The sequence below is a fragment of the Felis catus genome, chromosome A2, assembly GCF_018350175.1.
Source record: "Felis catus isolate Fca126 chromosome A2, F.catus_Fca126_mat1.0, whole genome shotgun sequence".
Lineage (NCBI taxonomy): Eukaryota > Metazoa > Chordata > Mammalia > Carnivora > Felidae > Felis > Felis catus.
The window spans coordinates 96,441,204-96,468,771 of NC_058369.1; the positions used below are offsets into that span (position 1 = coordinate 96,441,204).

The 27,568-nt window shown below is 38.8% G+C and overlaps 1 long non-coding RNA gene across 2 annotated transcripts in view; it reads left to right on the forward strand.

Moving 5' to 3' along the window:
* Nucleotides 1-9,020, forward strand: part of LOC109497454 — a 63,843-nt gene extending 54,823 nt beyond the window's left edge. For both annotated transcript variants that reach the window (XR_006594209.1, XR_002153663.3), the window contains one exon: nucleotides 8,671-9,020. This is a non-coding gene — a long non-coding RNA (uncharacterized LOC109497454). The remainder of the gene's footprint in view (nucleotides 1-8,670) is intronic.
* The last annotated feature ends 18,548 nt before the right edge of the window (nucleotides 9,021-27,568 follow it).

The following is a 27,568-nucleotide window of genomic DNA, read 5'->3' on the forward strand; positions in this document are numbered from 1 at the left end:
GATTGAGGAGGTGAATTCAAGAGAACTCTAGGATGCTGTTGATCTTAGACTTTTTGACTTTGATGGGGACAACATGTTAAACTTAACACAGATGATTTATGCTTTGTCTCTATTATTGCAACTTAAAAAAATGCCACTAGGGAACTTTCTGCGGTGTTGGCAGTCTCCTATTTCCCTTTTTTCTCCAGCTTTATTGAGATATAATTAATGTGTAACATTGTGTAAGTTTAACATGTACATTGTGTTGATTCAATGCACTTATAAATTGCAAAATGATCATCACCCTAGTACTGTTGACCCTGAACAGCACAGGTATGAACTGCCTGGGTCCTCTTCTATGTGGATATTTTTCAACACAGTTTATTCCTATAAATGTATTTTCTTTTCCTCATGATTTTCTTAATTTTATTTTCTCTACCTTCCTTTATTGTAAGCATACAGTAAATAATACATATAACATAAAAAACGTGTTAATTGACTGTTATCGGTAAGGTTTCTGGTCAACAGTAGGCTGTTAGCAGTTAAAGTTTGAGGGAATCAAAAGTTATACTTGGATTTTTGACTGTGTGGGCAATCGGGGTTTGTAGGAAGGTAGTCAGCACCCATAACTCCTGCATTGCTTGAGGGTCAACTGTATTAGCTACCACCTACATCTCGTTACATGTGATGGTTGCACAGATTCTGACCGATAATTTTCTAAATTAAATTTACTTTTCTGTTCGTTGTATTTGACTTAAAAATTGTTGAAAGTAAATTATATTTTAAAAATCTATTTGAATTACTTCCTGCCTACAGGATAAAGGTCAGACTCCTCCATATTCAAATTCCTCCTTATACCTAGACCTCAGCCTTTGTCATCTGACACCTACTACTGTCTTCAGTGGAAGCCAAAAAAATCCCAAACAAAACAAAACAAAACAAAAGCCCCAACAGATACTAATTTTACTAAACTGCCTTTACCAAAAAAGAAAAAAAAAAGACCTTTCCTCTTGTTCTTTATTTGAGAGCAAATGGGGGAGAATTTTGAATTGCTTACCACACGTTCTTCTAAGATGAATCAGAGCAGAATGAAATGCCTGCTTAGACTTTGGCTATAATGAATATGTGTCTATGACACAATTTTCAGGAAGAACACATTTCTCCCAAGTCATTATCTAGTTAGCATTTGTGTTTAGATTACGAATTTTCTTTTAGTTTAAATATGTTAAAAGATGTGTCAAAGGCAAGTATATGTGATGTTAGATGTTATGTTGTGCCCACCACAACACAGTGAAACATAAGAAATGACAGGAATTGAGCCCAGAGTCTTCATGCACAGACTATCAGTTTCACACTTAGTCACAGTCAACTTCACACGCAGACAACACTGAAAGAACCAGAGCCAAATGTTCCTGGAAAATGGGACTTCTTAGCTTCATAGACATTTGCTACAAATACCTGAGCCCCATGTGCTGGGTGGAGATCTCAGCAAGAAGACTGATGGGCAGCTTCCAGGGGAAAAAATGAGGGAGGGGCAGGATGTGGTGTTGGTGATTCAGAAGTGGCCCCCCTTCTCCACCACCAATCTGAGTCAGCATGCAGCCACATGGCCCCACATGGTGCATGATGGCTCTCGATGAGCTGTCATATCAGGCGCACTCTTCTTGCCTTTATTAAAGCAGCTGGTGATTTTAGAAGCCCAATTTACATATGAGTAGTTTTATTCTGTCTTTCCAAATTAGTCAAGCAACAAATGTTGAAACTTTCTGACCTACATGATATGGTGGCATGAAGTGTTGTTGGGTGTTTTGCTTCATCTGGTTCTTAAAACGGTCCAGTAATATCAACCCATCTGGAGGCAGCCTAGCATAGTAGTTGAGACCCTGGGTGCTGGAGCCAAGCTGACTGGGTTCAAATCCCTACTTGCCATCCCTGGACTTCTGATTTTAGAAGTGTGCACATATCATTCTTTGTTGCCCTAGGACATGAATTGTGTGTTCTTACTGTGATTGTTACATCCTCGGTGCAACAGTGGCAGAGGTTACAGCAAGCTCCAGCATAGCAGCAGTGGTTCTGCTGATGGCAGCATCTGGGTTCCTGGCTGGCAGACTAGGTGGCACTTCTCAGTGCTGGTCATTAACTATCCATGACTTGATTTGGGGCATTACTCATGACCGCAGAGTCCTCAATCCACCATTCCACCATGCTGGCGATTCTATAAGTTATACAATGATCTTTTTTTTTAATTTTAAAATTTATTTTTTTTTAAATGCTTATCCATTTATTCTGAGAGAGTGCGAGAGCGAGCACATGCACAAGTAGGGGAAAGGCAGAGAGAGAAAGAGAATCCCAAGCAAGCTCTGTGATGTCACCATAAAGCCTGAGGCAGAGCTCAAACCCACGAACCTCAAGATCATGACCTGAGCAGAAATCAAGAGCCAGACATTTAACTGACTGAGCCACCCAGGCGCCCCAATAACCTAGGAATTTTTATGGCTCATGGCTTTAATTTATGGTTGGTTGATTTAGCCAACCGTGTCTTTAGTGTTACTTATTTCAGTTTAACATATGGATTGAAAGGGGCACAAATCTTAAGTTTATAGCTTGATTATCACAGAAAGCAAGATATTGTACTAACACTACAAAGGCCTACTTTGTGCTCCCATTCTCCAAAGGTAATCACTACACAGATATCTCTTGAGGAGAATTAGTTTTGCCTGCCTTTTGAACTTTAAATAAACCAGATTATATAGTATGTACTCTTTTTGTTGCTGAATGTTGTATCTTTGAGATGCAACCATGTTGTTACACATAGGAATGGTTTTCTTTGCTGCTGTATAGTATTATTACATTGTGCATATATTAATGTGTATACTTTATTTATCCATTCTATTGCTAATGAACATTTGGGTAGCTTCTAGTTTGATTCTATTAAGAATGATGTACTAAGGATATTCTTGTAATTACCTTTTTCTGCACATATGTATGCATTTCTTTTGGATTTACACTTAGGTGTTGAATTGCTGAATTATAGGGTGGGTGTATGCTTAACGTTACTGGCAACGCAATTCCTAAAGTAGTTTTGCCAATTTGCACTCCTACAGCATTGTATGAGTTTCTTATAGTCTATATCCTAGCACTTGGTATTGTCAACCTTTTAAATGTTAGCCATTCTGGGGTGTGTGTAGAGATATCTTGTTTTGTTTTCAACTTGCATTTTCCTGATAACTAATGATGTTGGGCATCTTTTCATGTTCATTGGCCATTTGGATATTCTCTTTTGTAAAAAACTTATTCATGTCTTTTACCCTTTCTTAAAAGTAATTGAGTCTATGTTTTTCCTATTGATTTATAAGAGATATTTACATGATCTAGACATATTTCTTTGTGTAATTTATATATGTAAAGTATCTTTTCCCACAATGCATCTTGCCTTTTCATTCTCTTAATGATGCCTTTTGATTAATAGGGGTTTTAAATTGTAGTAAGTCTAAATGATCAATCTTTCCTATTATGTTTAGTGCTTTTTTAAATTAAAAACATTTTTTAATGTTTATTTATTTTGGGAAGAGAGAGAGATAGAGTGTGAGTGGGGGAGGGGCAGAGAGAGAGGGAGACACAGAATCCAAAGCAGGCTCCAGGCTCTGAGCTGTCAGCACAGAGTCCAATGCAGGGCTCAAACCCACAAGCCATGAGATCATGATCTGAGCTAAAGTTGGATGCTTAACCAACTGAGCCACCCAGATGCCCCTATGTTTAATGCTTTTTAAAAAACATAGGCTTTATTTTTATTATTTTATTTTATTTTTTAAGTAATCCCTATACCCAATGTGGGGCTTAAATTTACAACCCCAAGATCAGATTTCATACTCTACTGACTGAGCCAGCAAGGAGCCCAAATAGACTTCACTTTTTATTTAAAACTTTTTAAAATTTTATTATTTTTTAAATATAATTTATTGTCAAGTTAGCGAACATACAGTGTAAACAGTGTACTCTTGGCTTCGGGAGTAGATTCCCATGATTCATTACTTACATACAACACCCAGTGCTCATCCCAACAAGTGACCTTCTTAATGCCCATCACCCGTTTTTCCTGCCCCCCCTGCCCCCTCACTCCCATCAACCCTCAGTTTGTTCTTTGTATTTAAGAGTCTCTTATGGTTTGCCTTCCTCTGTGTTTGTAACTTTTATTTTCCTTTCCTTCCCCTATGGTCTTCTGTTAAGTTTCTCAAATTCCACATATGAGTGAAAACATATGATATCTGTCTTTCTCTGACAGACTTATTTCACTTGGCATAATAGCCTCCAGTTCCACCCATGTGTTGCAAATGGCAAGATTTCATTCTTTTTCATTGCCAAGCAGTACTCCATGCACACACACACACACACACACACACACACACACACACACACACACACCACAACTTCTTTATTAGGCTTTATTTAATTTATTTATTTATTTATTTATTTATTTATTTATTTATTTATTTATTTTTTCAACGTTTATTTATTTTTGGGACAGAGAGAGACAGAGCATGAACGGGGGAGAGGCAGAGAGAGAGGGAGACACAGAATCTGAAACAGGCTCCAGGCTCTGAGCCATCAGCCCAGAGCCCGACGCGGGGCTCGAACTCATGGACCGCGAGATTGTGACCTGGCTGAAGTCGGACGCTTAACCGACTGTGCCACCCAGGTGCCCCAAGGCTTTATTTTTTAAAAAGCTGTTTTAGGTTTACAGAAAAATGAGTAGAAAGAACAGAGATTCCCATATATTTCTTCCCCCTCCCCAGTTTCCCCTATTATTAACATCCTGCATTGGTGTGGTACATTTGTTAAAACTGATGAACCAATATTAATACATTACTACTAACTAAAGTCCTAGTTTACATAAAGGTTCATCTTTGTGAAAAAGTGTGAACACTTTGTGAAGTGTTGGACACTTTTTTTTTTCATTTTGACAAATGCATAATGCTATTTATCCATCATTACAGTATCCTTTAGAATAGTTTTACTTCCCTTATATTTTCCTGTGCTCCACTTCTTCATCTCTCTCCAACTCCTGGAAACTGCTAATCTTTTTGCTGTCTCCATAGTTGTACCTTTTCAAGAATGTCATATAGGTGGAATCATATGGTGTATAGCCTTTTCAGACTTACTTCTTTCACTCAGTAATATGAGTTTAAGGTTCTTCCAAGTCTTTTAATGGCTTGATAGTTCATTTCTTTTTAGCACTCAATAACATTTCATTGACTGGGTGTACCATGGTTTATCTAACCATTCATCCTACTGAAAGACACCTTGGTGGCTTCCAAGATTTGGCAATTATGAACAAAGTTGCTATGAACATCTGTGGACAGGTTTTTGTGTAGGCATAAGTTTTCTGTTCTTTTGGGTGAAAACCAAGAAGGGGCACCTGTGTGGCTCACTTGGTCGTGATCTCACAGTTCATGAGTTCGAGCCCCGCATTGGGCTTGCTGCTGTCAGCATAGAGCCAGCTTTGGATCCTCTGTTCCCCTCTCTCTGCCCCTGCCCCATTTAGTCTCTCTCTCTCTCAAAAATAAATAAACATTAAAAAAACCCCAAGGAGTATATTGCTGGATCATATGATAAGAATATGCTTAGTCTTGTATGAAACCACCAGATTGTTTGCCAAAGTGGCTGTTCTATTTTGCCTTCCCACCAGCAATGAATGAAACCTCCTGTTGCTCCACATCTTTGCCAACAGTTGGTATTATTCATATTCTGGATTTTTACTATTTTAATTGTTCTGTGGTGGTAGCTCATTGCTATTTTAATTTGCATTTTCCTGATGACATGTGTTGTGGAGAATCATTTCATATATTCATTTTTCAGCTGTCTATATTCTTTGGTAGAGTGTCTGTTAGAGTCCTTGGCCCATTTTTAAGCTAGGTTGTTTGTTTTATTATTGTTGACTTTTAAGGGTTTTTTTTTTTTGGTATATTTTGGATAACAGTTCTTCAAAAAAATTTTAAGTTTATTTATTTTGAGAGAGAGAGAGACAGCGAACAAGTGCAAGTGGGGGAGTGGCAGGGAGAGAGGGAGAGAGAGAATCCCAAGTAGGCTCCACGCTGTCAGTGCATAGCCTGATGGCTCAAACCCATGAACTGTGAGATCATGACCTGAGCTGAAGTCAAGAGTCAGACCTTTAAACAACTGAGCCACCCAGGTGCCCCAATAGTTCTTTATCAGACATGTCTTTTGCAAATATTTTCTCTCAGTACATGGCTAGTCTTCTCATTCTCTTGACATTGTCTCTCATAGAGCAGAAGTTTTAAATTTTAATGAAGTCCACATTATCCATTATTTCTTTCATGGATAACGACTCTAAAAAGCCACTGACATACCCAAGGTGATCTAGGTTTTCTCCTATGTCATCTTCTAGGAACTTTATAATTTTTGTTTTATATTTAGCTGTCTGATTCATTTTCAGTTGATTTTTGTGAAGGATATAAGGTCTGTGTCAAGATTTGCTTTTCTTACATATGGATGTCCAGTTGTTCCAACACCATTTGTTGAAGAGACTGTCTTTTCTCTATTGTATTGCCTTTGCTCCTTTGTCAAAGATCAGTTAACTACATTTATGGAGGTTGTTTCTGGGCTCTCTATTCTGTTCCACTGACTTATTTCTTTTTTTCATCAATACCACTCTGTCCAGATTACTAAGTCATGTTTTTTTGGATGCCTAGACATCCCCAGTGTGGAAAGTCAAACTCATTACATAGAGGATGGAATTACAATCCAGTATCTATTTGGACTCATTGTTTGTAGAACCATAGCTACTTTATTGTGATCAACTTCAAATTTATTAGTCTGTCTCTTTCAGTGGCAAGTGACAGAAACCCAACTCAAACTTAAACTAAGGAAGAAATGTTTTGGCTTATGGGAACTAGGAAGAAATGAGTGGAACTGGCATCATATATATTCCAAATATCCATCTATCTCTGCCTACCTTCTCATTTAGAGGATTTTCAATAATAAGAAAAATTAAAAGCCAAAAAACCTACTTCCTACTGGCTAAAGAACAATTTCCTCATTTCCTTCAAGTGTTTGTTCAAATCTCACTTCCTCAGTGAGACTGACCAACCTTCACTTTATTCAACACCAACACCTGTCTCCAGATCCTTTTTTACCATGCTCTACTTTTACATTTTATCCACTTACTACTTCTTAACATACTATAGAATTTTCTTATTTATGGTTTTGGTTTATTATCTTTCTTGGCTAGAATGTGAGTTCTAAAAGGGCAAGGCTCTTATGTACTTTGTTCACTGAGATATCCCAAGCACCTAGAACGGGACACTAGAGCATCCCACTTGGTAGGTGCTCAACAAATATTGCTGAGGGAAGGAAACGGAATTTATTATTTCATATAAGATGAAGTCCTAAGTTGGGTGTTTGCAGGATTTTTGGTTCTATGGCTCAGAGACATAACTGAGAGCCAGGTTCTCTTCATGTTCCCTGTCTGCCTTCTCTAGAATGCCAGCTTGGTCTGTTGGGGTAGCTTTCTTCATGGTTGCAAGACGGCTATTGCAGTTCCAGGCATCCCATGTCGACAAGACACATTGGCTGCTGCAGAAGGATGGTTGCTCTTTCTCATTTATCTCTTTTTCTTTCTCTAATCAATGTAGAATCACCTATTGTTTTTTTACAAAACCACACTTGCATATATAACAATAGAAATTAAAATAAATTCATATAATTGGATTATATATATTATATATATGCATATAATTGGATTATAAATGCATATAATTGTACATATAATTGCATTAGTTTCTAAGCTAACCCTTACAGACAAGAAAACAGTCTTAATATAATTACTCAATTGCAACAATGTTAATTTTGGAAGAATTTTATTAATTTAAATTTATGAAATGTTAAGAAGGCATTTCTGGGTGCAGTTAAGTATAATAATTTGGACCTTGCTTTTGAAAAGTTTGATAGCTGGAAAAAAAATTTAACTCTATATTAATTATTTATTTTAATAAAATTCTTAGGAAAAAAAATGAGGAAATCTGCCATGAGGATGACTAAAGGAAATGGGTTCTTGACTATATTAAAGTAAAATAAAGTATTTTTAAAACTGTGACAATGTATTTAAAAAATATAAAATTTCCATAAAGCATAATATAGCCAAAAGCACATGCGGAGACAACTAACAGTTTTTTGGGGAGTTTGATCAATCGAATGTATATTTTATTTAACTTAGGTCAAATGAATTAAGAAAATCTTCTTTTGCTAAAATAAAAAAAATGAGATGGTGGTAAGGGATCTGTCGAGCCGCATTAAACATTAATGGCTTTGAAAAAATAAAGAATATTTAATGTGAAAATGTTAATTTAAAAAATGGACTGTCTCGGTTGCAATACTGCTCAACATATGTGAAAGGCTCATGCCTATAAAATCTGGAGAGAAAATAACTACAAATCACCCTGTTAATCCATTGGGCATTTCTAGCTGAATTAAGTTTGTCCTTGTTAAAGAAATTATCTTCGTTTTTCCCCCCTCAGGAATGCATGTAAAACAGTTCCTGTCTCGATGTATGCCTAAGGCAAAAAGTTCAGTGCTCAATTACCTGCTCTCTGAAGTCTCATATTTTGCAATGAGCAAGTAAAATAGAATTTAAATCAGAAGTCTTGACCCATGCTCTTCTTTTTCCCTTCACAGCCCTACAAGCTATTTGGCATATGAAGGTCCTGACCTGAGAAAACCATCTTGGATAACCACGCAAGGAGAGGGAAAAATGCAACACCTAGGAGATTTCAGTAAACAGTAGAATCATGCCAACCTAATCTGTGTTAAAATGCTTGGAATGTGGGAGCCGCCGAGGATGCCTGTTGTCTGTGTGTCTGACTGAATCCTTTCTTTTCTCAGAGCAGCAAAGCCAAGCCTGGGAACCAGGCCAAATGCCTGCCACTTACCTTAAATTGATCAGCCACTTTGAGATTAAAACCCCTGAAAGCTGCCACACCGTGAAAACAAGGCCTCCTTCACATTAAAGGCAAATTGCGACTTTGGGTTTGCTGTGATCTTTTTTCCATTTTATCCAGTTTTTCACTGTGCACACTTTTTTTTTTTCCTTTCCACTTATGCTCCAGTGTAGAAGCCAATAGTTACAGCATCTTGGCCAGGCATTCATTAAGGTTTATAAGAACAAAATTTATGGTTATTTAGGAGCTGGCACAAAGACAGACTGTTGCTGGAAAAAGAAAAAGAAATACAGGTGGGAAATATAAGTCTCAACAAAGGCTCATACTATATAGTAGTGTGCTGGGCTCTCAGCAGTGGTCTGGGAGGAAAATTATATTGTATTTAAAACCAGCCATTCCTCTACTCTGAGTCCTCCCCATTTTATGGTTCTGTAGAATTAAAACAAATATACCGGTCATTCCCAGAGATTTTTCTGTCTTGTGTAAGTGCTACCATTTATAGGAGTGGGCAGCCATAGAGATGAATAGATGTGTGTCAGTCTGGGTGATAATCTGTCAGCTTGGCTAATGGAGCACATTTAAAAATATATATAATATGGATTAGAATAAGGGCTCTGTCTGTGAAGAGACGAGTCATGTTATCCTTCTCAGTAGACCTTACATAATGGCAGGGCCTGTGTTCCCAAAAATGTAGGGTGTGGGCAAAACACACCCATAATCTTTGAATTCAGGTAATAACGTGGAATTCTGGCATAGGCTGGAAGTCCATATTCTCCCTCAGGAAATATTGTTACTGATTCTTTTTTTTTTTTTTTTAATACTCTGATTTCCTGAAGTAGTAGAATAAGAAGGCTCCTTGTCCTGTAATTTGCAATATTTATGAAGTAGGCATTTTAAGCATACATTTTAGTTTCTACTCATTGTTGTCCAAGAAGTACGTGGGAGTACTAGCATGTATTGAAAAAACATACAGCCTCAGTGTTTCATGATGCAAATTGTTCCCAAAATTCCACTTGTTTTAGCTGTGCCAGTAACTTGCTATCTGATTTAGGGAAAGTTTATGTAAGTGTCCAGCCATCTCCTATTATTCAATGGGAATATTACTGCTACGACTACTACTACTACCATATTATACCAGGTACGCTGTGATAAAGTATTTGCTTCCACTTCTATGACCTTGCACACAGTAGAATGTTTCCCTTTTCCTCTCCATGAAATTAAGTTCATCTTTTTTACACACTTTATTTTGGAAATCTTCTACATAATTCCTTTTATTCCTTTTTATCAGTATCACCTCAACATGGAAATACATACAGCACTGTGTTAACTTGGATTTGTTTACATGTTGCTCTGCAGAGGATCCATTTACTTGTGCATAGATAGGAGTACTTTACCCTAATTACACACGTTTTCAGCTCCCCAAGGGCTTGGGGTCATGATCTTCTTGATATCTCTTCACCAACAAGATGCTCATTAAATTAGAAAAGTTGAATACACACAATCTTTTGCATCACATCATAAAATGTTAAATACACCTTTGGCTGCCCAGATGTACAATGTGATCATCATTTGCAGATAATACTGATTATTTCTGAACATGAGTGAGCCTGTTTGTTAAGTAGTGATTAGAAGTCACTTCCCTTGCAGAGTGCCAGAAAACCAGAGTCATCATAGAAGGAACAGAAAACACTATGGTTTGGTCTGGCGATGATCTCTGTCTCTGCATCTTTTTAACCAGGTTGCCTTATAACTTCGTCATTTAAATTTTCTATCATGTCCAATAGACTTTTTTCTTGATTACCGATTTTGTCATAACTTCCAAAGTCTTCATACTTCATATTTCCTATTAATCGTGATTCTTCCATACTTCATCAGTCATCAAGTATTTATGGAGGGCCTGATATATGTTCAGCATTAGGCTAAGGGCAACTGAACAATTCCTATAGAACAAGAAATAACTGGTAAGAAAATACAAAGCAAGAAAACAATTGCTTTCAGTGACTTGCTTTGTATTTTGTTGCACAGGGTAACAATTTGAGGACAGTTCAGGAGAATGAACAATGGAATGATATTTCATGATGAAACAACCAGTATGGCAGTCCAAAGAGTGTGGTTTGAAGCCATAGCAGAATGTGTAAGACTTGAACAGGGCCTAGAGGAATGATGGAGAAAAGAGGGATGTGTCTCTATGAAAGGGGAATGGGATGGGCAAAGGCACAGAGGTGAGAATGTACTTGGTGACCTCACAAATCAGCCAAGACATGCTTTGGGTGGGGACGTGAGAGTATGGTCCAGAGTATATTGGGAAATAGGACTGAGAGACAAGTGCCAACTAGTGAAATTTCTTGCAAGCCAAACACAGAACTTGCAATTTTCTAGGGAGAAAAATGGAGCCCTCCTTAGAGTTGAGAATGCAAGATTTAAGATGACCATGAATTCTTTTTGAGACAAAGAGCCCTAGACTTGGAATCAGAACACCTAGGCTCTGGTCTTGGTTTCGCCATTTTTAAGACATGTGATCTTGAGCAAGTTAGTGCATTGTCTGAGCCTTAGTTCTTACATTCGTAAACAGGAATGGCTCAGCACACCACTGATGGCCACTGTAGTCACACGGATGTGATGAAATCAGCATCTGGAGTGCAGCAGTGGATGCAGAAACTGAGTGGAAGAAAGAAATCAGAAAGGCCCTGCAGAGGCTGACACTGCATCATCCAGGTGACTCTGGTCCTCTGGCCTTCAGAAAAAAATAGTGCTTCCAACTGAATTCTTTCCTTGAAACTCCATCTCCTCACCTTGGCTACTCTACAAACCCTGACATTTTCTCTCTTTCTCTCTCTCTTGCCTTGTCCCTTTTCAGAAAAAGTTATCCTGTCACTACCTATACCACCTAATAGACCCTCTCTGAGAAGTTACCAACAGGTTCCCAAAAGGCTTGTTGTCCACTGAGCTTCTCCTTTATTCACATTACATACTCCGTATGTGGCCATTTTTCCTTAGTACCATGCCTCCTTGTTTTCTGTAAATCTCCAATTTCCACTGAGTCTGACTCTAAATGATTTTTAAATTTCTTACCTAAAAGAATTCACTTTCCTCCACTTTTGCAAACCTCCCCACTGATTCCTTTCCTTCCTGCTGGTCACCTGATCTCTGTGATTACTCATTACCAACACACCTCTGAGTCCTCCTATTCTTTCATCTCATTCTTGGATCTTCTTATATGTGAAAGGATTAGGAAGCCACACTGTTAATGCCAAGTCCTGGTGAGGATGTGGGGAACAGAAAGTCATATAGTGCTGGTAGGAATGTAAATTGGCACAACCAATTGGAAATCAATTTGGTAAATTCAGTAAAGCAAAGATGCTCAGACCCTCCTCCTACCTAGGTGGTTGCCCTAATAATAATTGTCATATATTGAGTGCTTGGTTTGTGTAAGACTCTGTTTTCACTGCTGTATTCTCTTGAAGAAAGTGCTGTCATTATCCTAATTTTCCTGAAGGAGGCACAGAGAAATTAAGAAACATCCCCAAGATCACACTGTTGGGATTTTAAGATGGAGCTTGGATCTAGAGTGGGCAATTGGGCGTCAAAGCCTCAGCTGTTATCCGCCAAACTTTCTGAAGTTCACACCCCAGAAGCAATGTTTATAAATGTTCACTACGGCAATGCTTAGAAAACCAAAAGGTGTGAATGGCTTCACTGCCTCTCCAAAGCCGAATGGCTGAATCTACCCATGGACTAATATTCAGGAGCTAAAAGGAATGAACTGGACTCACAAATATCAAGATGGATGAATCTCAAGAACAGATTCCTGTATGAAAAAAAGCAAGGTACAGCAAGATATGCACAATAACACCAAGGATGTAAAATTTTAAAACACACGAAACAATAATACGTAGTTTACAGATAGCTATACATATAGTAGTTAAAAATTTTAGATGTGAATGAACTAGATTGACTGAAAGATATCTTGAGGGATGGAGGGAGAGAGAAGGAATGAGGGTGATTTTGTCTGTGTTTGTACCATTAAACACAAAGGAGAGGGTGGATAAAAATATGGCAAAATATGAATGTTTGTTTAATGCAGGTACTGGGTACACAAATATCATATTATGTTTTCATTCTTATCTATATGTTAGAAATATTTTATATACACAACTTGAAAACATTCAAAACAAATGAGAAATTAGCCAAAACTTTACACAGAGGGACCATCATTTTTGTGGCTTTGCAAATGAAAACAAAGTACTTCTCTAACACAGATTAAGTGCTCAATATTGTGAGAGAATAAAGGGAAGGAAAGGTACTTTCTAGGAGCCTAGCAATTAGTAAGGAGACAGAGCCAGACCTATACAACAATTAGGAAGTAACATAGATGCAGGCAAGGAATTGTCTGCTCCCGCTGGAGGAATCTGACCTGAGTGGTTTCAGCAGCGTGGCTGTGGGCGATGTCACAGGGGAAGGAAATTGTCCTGGGCTAGCCTTTGAGCAACGGCTAGCCCTTTGAGTATGATGCCTGGTGTGAGCGCTAGTTAAGGCTCTGTTCTTTAGGAGTAAAGGATAGGAAACGCCTTGGCTACCCATCCACATTGACAGGCTGTTACCAACAAAAAGCAGCCAAAAATGTAACTTTATTACTCTGTGGCCAGCCCTATATTTATCCATCTCATGTCCATAGATTTCATGTAATTAGAGCTTAGAGATAATACCTAAGGTATTTATCAAACATATTCATTCTGACTGTGCAATAGTTGTTATTTACTTAGCTCTCTACATGCAAACGATACTTGACAAATATGCAGAAAGACAAGTTTCCTGCCCTGGGGAGTTTATATTCCAATTCAGACAAACAGAACAGAAGGGGTAGGATCTTGGCTTGGGGAAGACTTGGCAGATAGGGAGAGGCTGCCTAGGTAGGAGAGAAGGGAAGTTGAAGTCTCTGGAAAAGTGGGGATGGGAATATGGAGGGAATAGAGGACTTTTAAAGAAATCCTTTAAAAGTAAGCATGATGTTTAGTCAGTGTAATGCCCTTGAAAAGACTTTGTGAGAGCAAAGGAAAAGGTTAAGAAAAATGAATCGGATTGTGACAACGATAAGATGAATAGTGAAGAAGTGTTAGTACTTCAGTAGCAGCCACAACGTGTTGAAGCTACCACATGCAATGTACTAGCTCCTTGTATATGTTATTTCACCAATTCCAAAAAGCCAATTTTAGTGTCATCATTTTACATATGTGGAAGCTCAGACAGGTTAGGTACCTTGCAGCTAGTAAGAGGATGAGCATGAATTCAAAGTCAGATCTGACTCCAAAGTTTATACTTTTTACTCTGCACTCCCTACAAAGCAAAGAGAACATGAAGAAATGAGAAACAGGAGAATTAAAACATAGGCTAATTGTACACCCTCAGCAACAATCCAATGCAAAGACTTCAGCATTTAAGGGAGTAAATTACCTTATGTGAGAAAAAGTGGAGTCACTGCTGGTAAGTTAAATGATTGAAGTGAATTGCATTTACCACTGGTATATAAAGAAAGAAAAGTCTGTTGAGATTTATGCTAATGTACAGGCAGAGCAACCAGACAGCAGATATATATGGTGTGACCATGGAGAAAAAGAGCAATGAGGAAAGATGAACAGGAAAAGCTTCAACCTTCCTCAAGAAGTGGACAATTAAGAGCTCTGGATTTGCAGATAAGTGTACCTTTCATTCCATTTTTAAATTATTGAAGGATAGTAGACACACACTGTTACATTAGTTTCAGTTATACAGCTCCACTATACAACATAGTGATTTGACAACTCTATACATTATGCTATGCTCAACACAAGTGTAGCTACCATCTGTCACCATATAATGCTATTACAGATGGCCAACAGATACATAAAAACTGCTCAGCATCACTCATCATCAGGGAAATGCAAATCAAAATCACAATGAGGGGTGTCTGGGTAGTTCAGTCAGGTAAGTGTCGACTCTTGATTTCAGCTCAAGTCATGATCTCTTAGTTTATGGGATCAAGCCCCATGTTGGGCTCTGTACTGACAGCTTGGAGCCTGCTTGGGATTCTCTCTCTCCCTGTCTCTCTGCTCCTCCCCAACTTGTGTGTACAGGGGCACATGTGTGCTCTCTCTTAAATAAACATTAAAAAAAAATCACAATGAGATACCACTTTACACCTGTCAGAAAGACTAGTATCTGAAAGACAAGTGGATGAGGATGTGGAGAAAGGAATCTTCATACACTGTTGGTGGAAATATAAATTCATACAACCACTGTTGGAAAGCAGTATGGAGATTCCTCAAAAAATTAAAAATGGAAATACCATACAATCCAGTAATTCCACTACTGGGTATTTACCCAAAGAAAATGGAAATGCTAATATGAAAAGATATATGCACCCCTATATTCACTGCAGCATTATTTACAATAGCCATGATATGGAAGTAACCTAAGTGTCCATCACAGGTGAATGGATAAAGAAGTTGTGGTATATACATACAATGGAACATTACTCTGCCATAAAAATGAATGAGATCTTGCCAATTGTGACAACATGGATGGACCTTTCATTCTTGAGTCTACGATCAGGATTTATTGGCTGCCTGCCTCTTTTTTTTTTTTTTTGCCCCAACTGGATAGAATTCCTTTGGCATAGAAATTTGCTTATCACCTCCTATTTCTTTTCCAAAAGGATTTCAGCAATTTTAAACAAAATATATCTACCCAAAAAGGTTAATAAAAGTTAAATAATTACAAATTTACCTACAATGCTCTTTCCTAACCTCTTGCCCCCAGTCAACCACCCATTAAACTCAACTCATACATACTTAAAGACCCAACTCAAAACTCCTCATCAATCTGACCCTTCTATCTTGTCCTACTGCTGTTCCATGCATATAATTTTATTATGGCATTTATCATATGGCCTCACAGTTAGCTGTTAAATGTAAGTTTTCTTATTAGACTATGAGATCCTTGAAGGTAGGAATCAAGCTGTGTTCATCTCTATATGCATTGTACTTTGCAAAGTGTCTGACACATATTAGGTACTCAAATAGTTACTGAATAAGTAAATTATTAAAAATCAGAATCAAAGAAAATAAGAGAAAGCAAGTTATATATATATATATGTATATATATATGTATATATGTATATATATATGTATATATGTACATATATATATAAATTTTTGTTTTGAGGCATCAGCCATCAGTTTTGGTTCTGGAAGCTAGGAAAAAAACAGAAACACAAAAAATCACATTATCATTACCATAAGGAAAAGGCAAACACATTCTTAGGGAAGTAGCAGTGTTTAGATCTAATTGTGCCTAATTAACCTTATTTGGAGACATTTAAGTCGTAGGCTATAAACTGATTTTTCCAAGCAGAAGTTTCATGTTAAATAGAGGATACATATCTGTAAAACAGTGATCAGCTTGTCAAAGAGTTATATCCGGAAATTCCCAGTACCATTGACAAATAGTCCCTACATTTATTTTAAAAATTATGACAATATTACCATGAAACTGTTTTTTGCTTTATCATTGGTGAGTTACTATGCCACCGAAGGAAATATTTTAATCACGCATCAATGTAATCCACAACGGCATTTTTTTAAACCATAAGTCAAATGCCCTCTCTTCTAGCATATTTGTTTTGAGACACCATAGTTCAGTAAAGAGAGGATGCACTTGAAATCAGGCATTCTTAGCTTCAGTTCCTAGTTTTGCCACTTTTTCTATGTGATTCTAGAAAAATTCTAGAACCTCTCTGAGCCTCAGTCCCTCATCTGTCAGAATGACAGAAACAGTATGGGAGGTAGTATATGTCAAGTATCTAATATAGTAGACTTTGTACGGTGGCTACTCAATGATGGTTATTATTAAGGGAAAAAACTCCAATTGTCCTCTGGTTGTCCTGAATTAGGACACTTCAGACCATTCCATATATTTTTAAGGCAATAAGTAAGCAGTGAGCACATTTCAGGTTGTTTCCTTGGGGCATGTTGCTTTCAACTGTTGCCCTGCTGATTATTGCCAAAACAATCACTGTCTTAGCTCTCACTCTGGGGATGTCACCATGTGTTGCACCAGGGAGCCACGACTTTTGTCTATCTGAAGCCATCTTGCTTCTAGTGGTACTACTTTCTCCTGGTATTTATCATACAAATTATGCTGGACAAGACACCAGAATTTTCTTAGATTTATGCTGTCCTTTTTAAATCTCCACAGCCCACATCTAGGTTTTTATTACCTACATTTGCTGACCTTGTTCCAGTTCTTTCCATACAAATAACCAGGAAAATCTTCCTCAAATAGTGAGTTCAGTATTTAATTACTTCTTTCAAGAATTTAAGAGATAGGGGAGCCTGGGTGGCTCAGTTGGTCAAGCATCCAACTTTGGCTCAGGTCATGATCTCACGGTTCATGAGTTTGAGACCCACATTGGGCTCTCTGCTGTCAGCACAGAGCCTGCTTCGGACCCTCTGTCTCCCTCTCTCTTTGCCCCTCCCCTGCTCCCTCTCTCTCAAAAATAAATAAACATTTAAAAAACAAGTTTTTAAAAAAGAATTGAAGAGATAAGATGTGCTAACCTGTCAGATTATGGGTCTATCCATATAAGTATTTTGTTTCTAATACTTAATACAAGGAAAATTATATGGGGAGTCTCAAAACATTATGAAAATATCTTAGTTATCTTCAACAACTTCTAATAACCTATTGCTTACATATCTAGAATTTGTTTCCTCACATTGGTTTCTTGATACAGATAGTCACATATTTTACGGTAGAGAGAGTCTCAAAGGAGAAAGGATATGGATCTTTTTTTAGTTAATCTCAAGGTTTCCAGAGAAGAGGAGACTGTCACCTAAGGCATGGAAGTTAGAGGTGCTTGAGCTGGGTGATAATTGAGATCATGTGTTCATTTCAACAAAGAAGTGGGGAGAAAAACGCTGATCGGGTGATTTCTGCTTCTCCCAGAAAATAGGACTTCAGAAGGAAAAACAAGGAGATATCTAGGCCCACATAGAATTGATAAAGCTCTACCTGTGAGGAAGGCAACTATAGAGGTATCTCAATAGTTACATTGACTTAGCAACTTCTGTTCCTAACTTTCATTCTCTTTTTAAATCCTGATTTGTGCTCATCAGAAATAAACAGGATTTAGGTGCTGAATTCTGCAGCTTCCCATTTATTTCCTGTACAGTTAAATTTAAACTACTCAGCTCTTCATCAATCACAAATATTTCATTCATTATGCCCTAGTGTGTGGTATTGGTAGGATGGAAGAAGAATGGAATGTGGTATTGGTAGGATGGAACAAGAATCTTTCTTGTATCTAGGGTGTAGACATGATGATGTAGGCTGAGATCTTTTCTCCCCTTGGTACTTTTATCCTGAAAGCTGTAATATAAAGACATAGGATTGTTTAGAAATTATTTATGGCAGGGTAGAGAGTCCAGTAGTAGTGGTATCTGTTAGGGTAGGGATGGTGTGGTCAGCAGCAGTATATTAGCCAGAAAGTTCCCATGGCCTGAACTTGACTGTCATCCTGGTTCCTGCCTGCTCTCTGGCTCTGCTTCTCCAGCCTCCCTTTGTATTTTGCCTGAGTTACTTAGAGCAAGATTTCTGTTGCTTATCAGCTAAGTCTAATTAATGAAGTCCAAATGTAGCTTTTTTCCACACATGCTGTCTCAGGGCTTCAGTCTCTCTTCATCTTGGGCTCCACTATTTGAGCCTGACTTGCAAGGTTGCTGCAGCAATAAAAGAATGTGAGAACTTAAGCTGTCTCTTAACATGCCTTGGCCCAGGAGCACACACAGCACTTCCTCTCATGACCATTAGTCAGAACCTGTCACATGGTTCCACCTGACAGTAAGGAGGCAGGAAGTGTAATCTTCCTGTGTGTCTAGGAGGGAGAGGACATTTGCATGTGGGAGACACTAGACATCTGTGCATGAAGAGTAACGATTAAGTGCTAAAAGCTCACTAAAGGTAGAAAGTGACAGAGGCTTAGAGAGGCAGAGAAAGTGTATCAGAAATGGCTAGTGCTTCCTCAGAGTTACTCTGTACCAGTGTCTCTTGGTCTCCTAGCCACTTGCTCTGCCTTGGTCTTGGTTAGAGTCTAAGTGGTTCTAGCACCTGGGGCTGACAAGTCACTGGGAGTGCTGGACTGTGGAACTTCTCTGGTGTATTCTGAACTTGGATGAAATGTGCACAGCAGGGTGTGCAATATGACTTTCCAAGAGGATGCTAAAGGGGCTGAGTGTGGCAACCTGGAAGGACTGGGAAGCTAACTGTTTGTGGGTCAAACTTTGACTAATGGAAAACAGGAGTCAGGAGTGAAATAGGCAGATACATTCCCTCTTATTCCTCCTTTCCTTGAGGGATAGTTTTTCCAGAAGGTCAGTCAGGAGACCTGCTGCATCTGGCCCATTGTAAAGCAGTGGCCAGCATAGAAATCTTTCACCTTCTATGGCTCCCCATCTTTTCCTGATTCATATTCTTTCCCCCCTACTCTTGATGGCTTGGGATTATATTCCCAAATAAAACATTGCAAGAAAAACCTAAGTTTCCTCCTCTAGTACTTTACTTTCTAGTACTACCATACTCACACTTCTGACCACCAAACATGTGGGGTTTCTCCCCACACATTAGGCACTTCTCCGATTCTTGGTGGATACCTACTGAATGTCCTGCAGTTAAGTTCAGTTCTGTCTGACACTATCTACCTTGAATTATTGTCAGATCCCATGAGTACGGGCTCGGTCCCACAAGACAGCCCCCACTTTAGAGGCCAAGTGAAAGTCCCAGGTTTTCGCCTGTACTTCTGACACACTGGCTGTAATTCTGGGTTCCCATGACCCTCTTTTCAAGTTCAGTAATTTGCTGGAATAGCTCACAGAACTCAGGAAAATGCTCACTTTTATTTACTAGTTTATCATATAATTGAGGCTGTGATAAAGGATATGGAACAGCCAGGTGAAGAGATATGTAGTACAAGGTTCATAAGGGTCCTGAGAACCGGGGCATCTGTCCCTATAGAGTTGGCATGTGTCACCCTTCTGGCACATGGATGTGTTCACCAAGCCAGAAACTTTCTGAACCCCACAGATCAGGGATTTTTATGGAGGCTTCCTTACATAGGTATGATTAATTACTCACTCAATCTCTAGTCCCTCTCCCCTCCTTGGAGGATAGGGGATTGGGCTGAAAATTCCAAATTTCTAATCATGGCTTAGTCTTTCTGGTGATCAACACCCATTCTGAAGCTATCCAGGACCCTATCAAGAGTTACCTCATTAAAACAAAAGATTCTCCTATCACCCAGGACATTTCAAGGGGTTTAAGAGCTTTGTATCAGGAACCAGGGTCAAAGACCAAATGTTAGAACAAAAGATGCCCCTAGCACCCCTATTGCTTAGGGAAGGTTTTAGGAGCTCTGGCCAGGAGCCAGGGATAAAACCTCAAATATGTATTTCTTATTATATCACAATATCACAGATATCAACATATCAGAGATTAGGCTGTGTTTTCTAGAGATCCCAGACTAAAAGAAGCCTTCATGCAAAATGATTTAATTTTCTTTTAATGCTTATTCATTTTTGACAGAGAGAGAGAGAGAGAGAGAGAGAGAGAGAGAGAGAGAGAGAGAGAGAGAAAACATGAGCAGGGGAGGGGCAGACAGAGAGGGAAACACAGAATCTGAAGCAGGCTCCAGGCTCCTAGGTGTCAGCACAGAGCCCAATGTGGGGCTTGAACTCATGAACCTCGAGATAATGACCTGAGTCAAAGTCGGATGCTTAACTGACTGAGCCACCCAGGTGGCCCACAAGATGAATTAATATTATACAAGCTTAGGTGCCTGGCTTGCTCAGTCAGTAGAACATGCAATACTTTTTATTTATTTTTTTTTACTTTTTTATTTTTTTAAGAGAGAGAGAGTAGGGGGGAAGGGCAGAGAGGGAGGAAGAGTGAATCTTAAGCAGGTTCTGTGCCCAGCACAGAACCCGATGGGGACTCGATCTCATGACCTTGAAATCATGACTGTGAGATCATGACCTGAGCTGAACTGAGGCCACCCCAGGCATTGGGTGTGGTGCTTGCTTTATATACATATATATATATATATATATATATATATATATATATATATACACAAGCTTGTATAATACAAGCTTATTTAAGGTTTAAAAATACTAGTTGTATGCAAGATTTACATTAAGAAAACTTAAAGAATATCAGTTTAGTTGCTTATAAATTAAGAGACAATTGTGCATATTCAGAAAGGATTCCTGCTTGTATTTGGCAATGTTTCACTATCAAGTTGGGAAGGATACAGAGTTTCAGGGACCTTCAAATCCTATAAAAGTTTATAACTCTCAAGTTCTACAGAACTAGAACTATATTTTGAAGGTAAATCTAGTCATTACACAAGAGTATGAGGTAGCACAGATCAGCGTAGCTATGAAAACAATAAGTAGAATTTGTAACTCAGAATATTTAATATTCAGATACAAAGCAAATAATTTAAGATATAAATCGGTAGAAATAGTCAGGTGGAATAGAGCCAAATGAGTTAACCAAGTCCAAAATCACTGGATTGTTTGAGAACAAACTTAAGCTCCTGTTAGGATTCTTGCTGAGTTATATATAAATTTGATAAGCATGCAGGCTGTTCTACAAGGTTCTGAATGGGATCTGTGCCTAAAAAAAAATAACTTCTAGAGATGTCAAGTAGATTCAGAATCTGGAAAGATACAAGAGAATATCATATTACAGGTATTTATTATATAAATCTCTCGTCAAGGAGTCAAAAATTCAATCTTCTCCACTTGATACCCTCCTATAATATCCTTACCAGTGGTCCTTCAGCCTCTGTTTGCAAAATTCTAATGATGGGGAATTTGCTTCCTCAAGAGAAAGATGATTTCTGATGTCATGTGTGTGAATGCATGTATGCGTATCTTAAAAGCAAAATCTGCCTGCTTTTAACTTTAACTGATCCTAAGTCCCTAAACCAGACAAAAATGGTCTAATTCCTCTTACACATGACAGACCTTAAAATACTTGAAGATAGTTTTCATGTTTCCCCTGGATCTCCTGGGCTCCAGGTTGAATGTCTACTACCTCATCAGTCACTCCTTCTGATTCTGTGTTTTTGTTTTGTTTGACATGACCCATCTTTAGTTTCTAAGTGAAGTGGGGCAGTCAGTAACATTCTCTGACTGAGGAATTATATTCTTCAAAATTGTGATGCCCAGACCTGAACACAGTATTTTAGGTATTGTCAGATCAGTACAGAATAGATCGGATTGTCAATTCCCTCATTAATGATTCCATACTTCCATTAATGTAGTTTAAAATTACTTTATTGCTTGTTTATTTAACTGTTGACCATAATAAAACTTACAGTCAGCCAAACATTAGTCTCCGCCCCCCCTTCTTTTGCTTCTTAGTCAGGTCTTTCCCATCTTGTCTTTGGTACTGATTTTTTGGAACCTAAATTAACTGCTTTTCATTAATTGTTATTAAACTTCATCTTATTTGACTCAGGCCATCATCAAGGCCTGTGGAGGTTTTTTTTTTTTTTCATTCAAAATCCGCTACCCTAATATATTTACTATATGTTTAGATTTTGATCACATGCCTTCAGTGATAAACAAATTGATAAGATATAACCAAGGGTGGTGCCTGTGGCAAACCAGTAAATAACACAGGTTGATCTCAACCTGATAATCAATTCTTACTATCATCATCAATCAATTAAAATGCTATATGGTTGTACCAAACTCCAAGAGACTTTATTGAAATACTACTGAAATACATGTCTGAACACAGAGAAAACATGAATATTGTCCAATCCCCAAATTACCAATCATTCCCTTCTCCCAGCAAATTTAAGTAACTGCTGCTGCTTTGGCAATTATAGCTTTATCCTCGCTCTAGCCTATCCTTTCTGTAGATAAGATTTATTATCTACAGATACCTAATCATAGAACTATCCCTGCTCTCTGATAGTATCCAATCTAGAATAAATCCCACTTTTCTAGAGCCTTCACCAAATCACTCATCCAAAGCCCCAATTCTATAATAGGTTCTTTAGAACATCCTCTTACTAAGATGCCCCATGGTTTCCCCATAGTGAATGCGATCCCTTCCTGTACCAAGTAATAAACCCAGCTAGGTCGACTACAGGTATGTTCCTATTAGCTTTTGGTTGGAGAGTGCTGACATACTGTCAGAATGAAGGAAATGGTGTTCTTCATACCTTTGTGTGTGTATACACGTACACACACACAAAGATTTACTATTTTTACTTTTGTTTTGGGGATCAGACATGAGCCGATAGTCACAGAACCCTGTTACTATTTTCTCTGCTAAGGATCCACAGTGGCCTGCTGGCTTTCTGATCAGGAGGAGATATCCCTCTCTCACCACTCTGTGGACACAGCTGTGTTCACACTTGTTCAAGCACTAGTGGTGGAATCTGAGGCAGAGTCTATATTCTTTTGGCCTCTCACAAGCCCTCTGCTTATTCTGCTGCCACTGAATCCAGTGATGCTTGAAGTGGCATAAGGAAACTACTTTGCTTGTGGGGACCGTGGTGTCTGGTTCTGGGAAAGCAAGTCTTCTCTTGAGTCATGGGCTGAGGCCAGTGGTGGGATAGAGTTAAAAGCTTTCCTCCCCTCTGCAGTACCCAGCTAGAACCAGACCCAGCATTACAAATATTGTATTCATATGTAGCTTGATATATTCATTTAGTTTCAGGGAATGTCAGTGTTTTCTTGGCATTAGATTCTATCTGCACTTGAAGCCTGTGATTAAAAAAAAATTTTTTTTTACTACCAGTTTACATACTAACTATTGCCTCTTACATTGTGACAGCTTTTCTCTTTCCATTTATTTCAACAAATGTTTATTCAGCACACACCGTGGAGCTGTGGAGAATACAAAGATGAATCAAATAGAGCTCTTATCTTAAGAAGTATATAATCTTGAAAAGAGTATGAAATGTGTGCATAAGTAACCGGGCATCACTCGGTCGGTCAACAGATATTTGTTAAGCACCTACTCATTGCCAGGCACTGTAACTGAAGTTGCATGTTGTTAACTGCCGCAAAGACTGTACTAAAAGGATGGCATTCAAAGGATAATAATCTATTTATTGATCACCTTCCGTGTGCTGGTACTGAATGAAGAACTTTTACCTGAGTATCTCCCTTAACCCTCAGAAGGACCCATTGGGGATTGATGATGTTGTCACTGTTTTGCAGATGAGAGTGCTGTGGTTGTGGTAGAACTTGCTAAGATCCCAGAGCTAGTTAGTCCTGGAGTCAGGATTCAAACCCAGACAGTCTGTGTTTGGATCTGTGCCCTTAACAGATACTTATAATTTGTGTTTTGTTGTTCTTTTGGCCTACAGTTTTCTGGGATGTTGCTGATCTCTGAGAACTTCTGCTCTGGGGAAGCTGCGGAAAATTACAATGCAACCAGACATTTTAGAAGGTGTTTGAATTGTTCCCCTGCAGTTGCTTTATAGAGGAGCACATGTGAATACATAGGCACCAAAGTGGAGCCTGGAGTCCGCGGCTATGACTGTACTCCCGTTGTTCTATGCATTCTGTACAGTCTTGGGAGGTTATTTTTAATGCAACATGCCAGAGTGGCATGTTGAAAGATCCATAGTAACCAGCTAACAGTAACAGCAGGGCCTGCCAAGTAAAAGTTCCGTAAATCAGTCATAAATGCAGTTACAAAATCCGGCCAGCGTCGTGTGCATGAGGGAGTGTCCTTGGAGGAGGTACAATTCACGCACAGTTTCATGGGATCTCCTCGAAATTCCATGGGAGTAAAGAACCTTTGTGGCAATTTTTTTTAAGCAGAAAAAAGTGAGAAAAGGCCTCCTGTAACTTTATTCTAAGGGGGAACTCTCTCCCACGTTATCAGGTAGCTCAGAAAATCTAAGGATAAGACACTCAGAGAAACGAATGTTTGAGATACCAAGTACCCTCCTTTCTCATGTTATTAATATTTTTGGAATCATTCCTTTTCCACTACCACAGCCCATAGTCAGGCCTTAGCAACTCGGCATACTGAAAAGCCTCAGTGCTTTTATCTGTCCTCCCTCAAATCTACCGAATTCACAACAGTAAAAATCACCCCAGGCGGGAATTTGGACATCCCACTTACCCTTTAAGTGAGAATTTTATAAGGAGCTCCCAAGTGCTACCAAACCAAATAAAAGCTCACACTTTGAAACACTAGGGGCTTTTTCCAGTGACAGACTTACAGCGAACTTTGTGAGGGACCAAGATGCTTTACTTGTGGGTTGAGAATTATAAGGTTTAGGAATAAGGACTTTCATATCAGGCAGTGGGTACATCCTCAACAAAGACTAACAAGTAATGTGTTACCTGTGAAAAGCCAGAGAAATCACCTTCATGTATTTGGTCTTCTGTTGTTACAAATCTGGGCATATGGAGCAGGCCATTCATTCATTACTGACAGAAAATACCGCACAAATACAGAATATACCATGAGCAGGAAACCTGAGCATTGATAACTTAATGCTCAATGAGATTTAATTTGTGCATGCAGGAGTGGACTCTTATGCCCTTTCCCAACCACCCACGACCATTCACATCACATGCACTTCTTTTACTTGATTTCACAAGTGTCTGGTTCTCTCCTTGCCTATCCATCTATTTGTTACAATCACAGCCTCTAAGAGAAGGAGACGTTGCAGAAGAGTAGGAGGGGACAGGAGGAAACCTGAAGGGAAAACTTTTCAAGCAATGCCTCCTGAAGAGCAATTTTAAGTGACATAAAACCTCTTTAACTATATAACCTAAGTTATTGGGAAAATAGGCTTCAGCTTCTTACTTTATAGAAACATCGGTCTTGGTAAAATAAGGTGTGGCTGTGTAACCAGAAAGGCCAGAGATAAGGTTAAGTGGAAAGCTCTTTCCAAAATACCTACTCAGGACGCCTACCCGGGTTGGGAATTCCCCACTGCAGGTTTTCCCCCAGAATGACATTAGAGTTGAACAGAAGGGTGCTATGAAACTGATTTTGCAGTTCTATGTACTGCAAAAGTTTTTAATTTCAGGGACTTCAATACTTTGGGCACTTTCTTTTCTTTCTTTTTTCCCCCATACTGTGATGAAATATACACAATATAAATTTTATCATTCTAACCAGTGTCTTAAAGTGTCCAATTCAAAGGCATTAAATACTTCACAATGTTGTGCAACCATTAACCACTATTCATTCCCAGAACTTTGTCATTATCCCAAAGAGAAACTCTATATCCATTTAACAATAACTCCTTCTCCTGGCCCCTGGTAACCTCTATTCTATTTTCTGTCTCTATGACTTTGCTGTTTCTAGGTACATCATATAAATGGAATTATACAATATTTTTCCTCTTGCGTTTGGCTTATGCTCTGCATAATGTCCTCAAGGTTCACCCCATGTTGTTGCATGTATTAGACTTTCATTTGAGAGAGACAGAGAGAGAGACAGTATGAGCAGGGGAGAGACAGAGAGAGAGGGGGACACAGAATCCAAAATAGCTCTAGGCTCTGAGCTGTCAGCACAAAACCCGATATGGGGCTCAAACTCAGGAACCATGAGATCATGACCTGAGCCAAAGTCGGACACTTAACCAACGGAGCCACCCAGGTACCCCTCTTTGTGTTGTTTCTACCTTTTGGCTATTGTGACTGCTACCATGACTGTATCTGTTTGAGCCCTTGTTTTCAATTCCTTTGGGCGTATACTTAGAAGTGGACTTGCTGGATCATATGATAATTCTATGTTTAACTTTTTGAGAAACTTTGGAAACTTTTAAAGAGTATAAATCACAGAGGCCAACTTGTTTTAGAATACTGAGCTTTTCAAACCTAAATGAGAAGTACCAATTGGATTCAGGAAAAAAAGAAAAAGTGATTGGTGACTCTGATGTGAGCAGGTTGGGTGAAGGGGTGGACATGGGGGCTAGATGACAGTGGGCTGGCCAGTGAATGGAAGTGAACAGGTAGAGACAGACATTTGCTCAAGTCTTTTGAGAATGTGGACTCTGAAAGATGGGAGAAAGAAAGTTGAGAAAAGTTGAGAAAAGGCTTTCTTTTTTTTTTAGCATATTTATTTATGGGGGGATGGGGGGCAGAGAGAGAGGGAGAGCGAGAATCCCAGGCAGGCTCCATTCTGCCATTGTAGAGCCTAACATGGAGCTCGAACTCACGAACCATGAGATCATGAATTGAACCAAAATTAAGAGTCGGATGCTTAACCAACTGAGCCACCCAGGCACCCTGAGACCAGGCTTTTTTTAAGATGGGAGAATCTGGAGTATGTTTAAGAGATTGTGGGAGACAGAAATGGATGTAGTGATAATCAGCAGAGGTCTCCAAGAAAGCAGGAGAGGGCAGTGGTGGGGTCACCTGGCCTGCGTTGAAGGTCTACTTCTGTGTAACGAGAAAAAGAGTTGTTCAGGTACAACTAAGTTTAATCATTCAAAGATATTTTTTGAGTTTGGCATTGTAGGGGAATACTAAGTGAAACACTACCTGGATTTTACTGTGAATGGTACAGTAGAGGAGGGAAGGCTTGAACCCCCAAAATAAAAT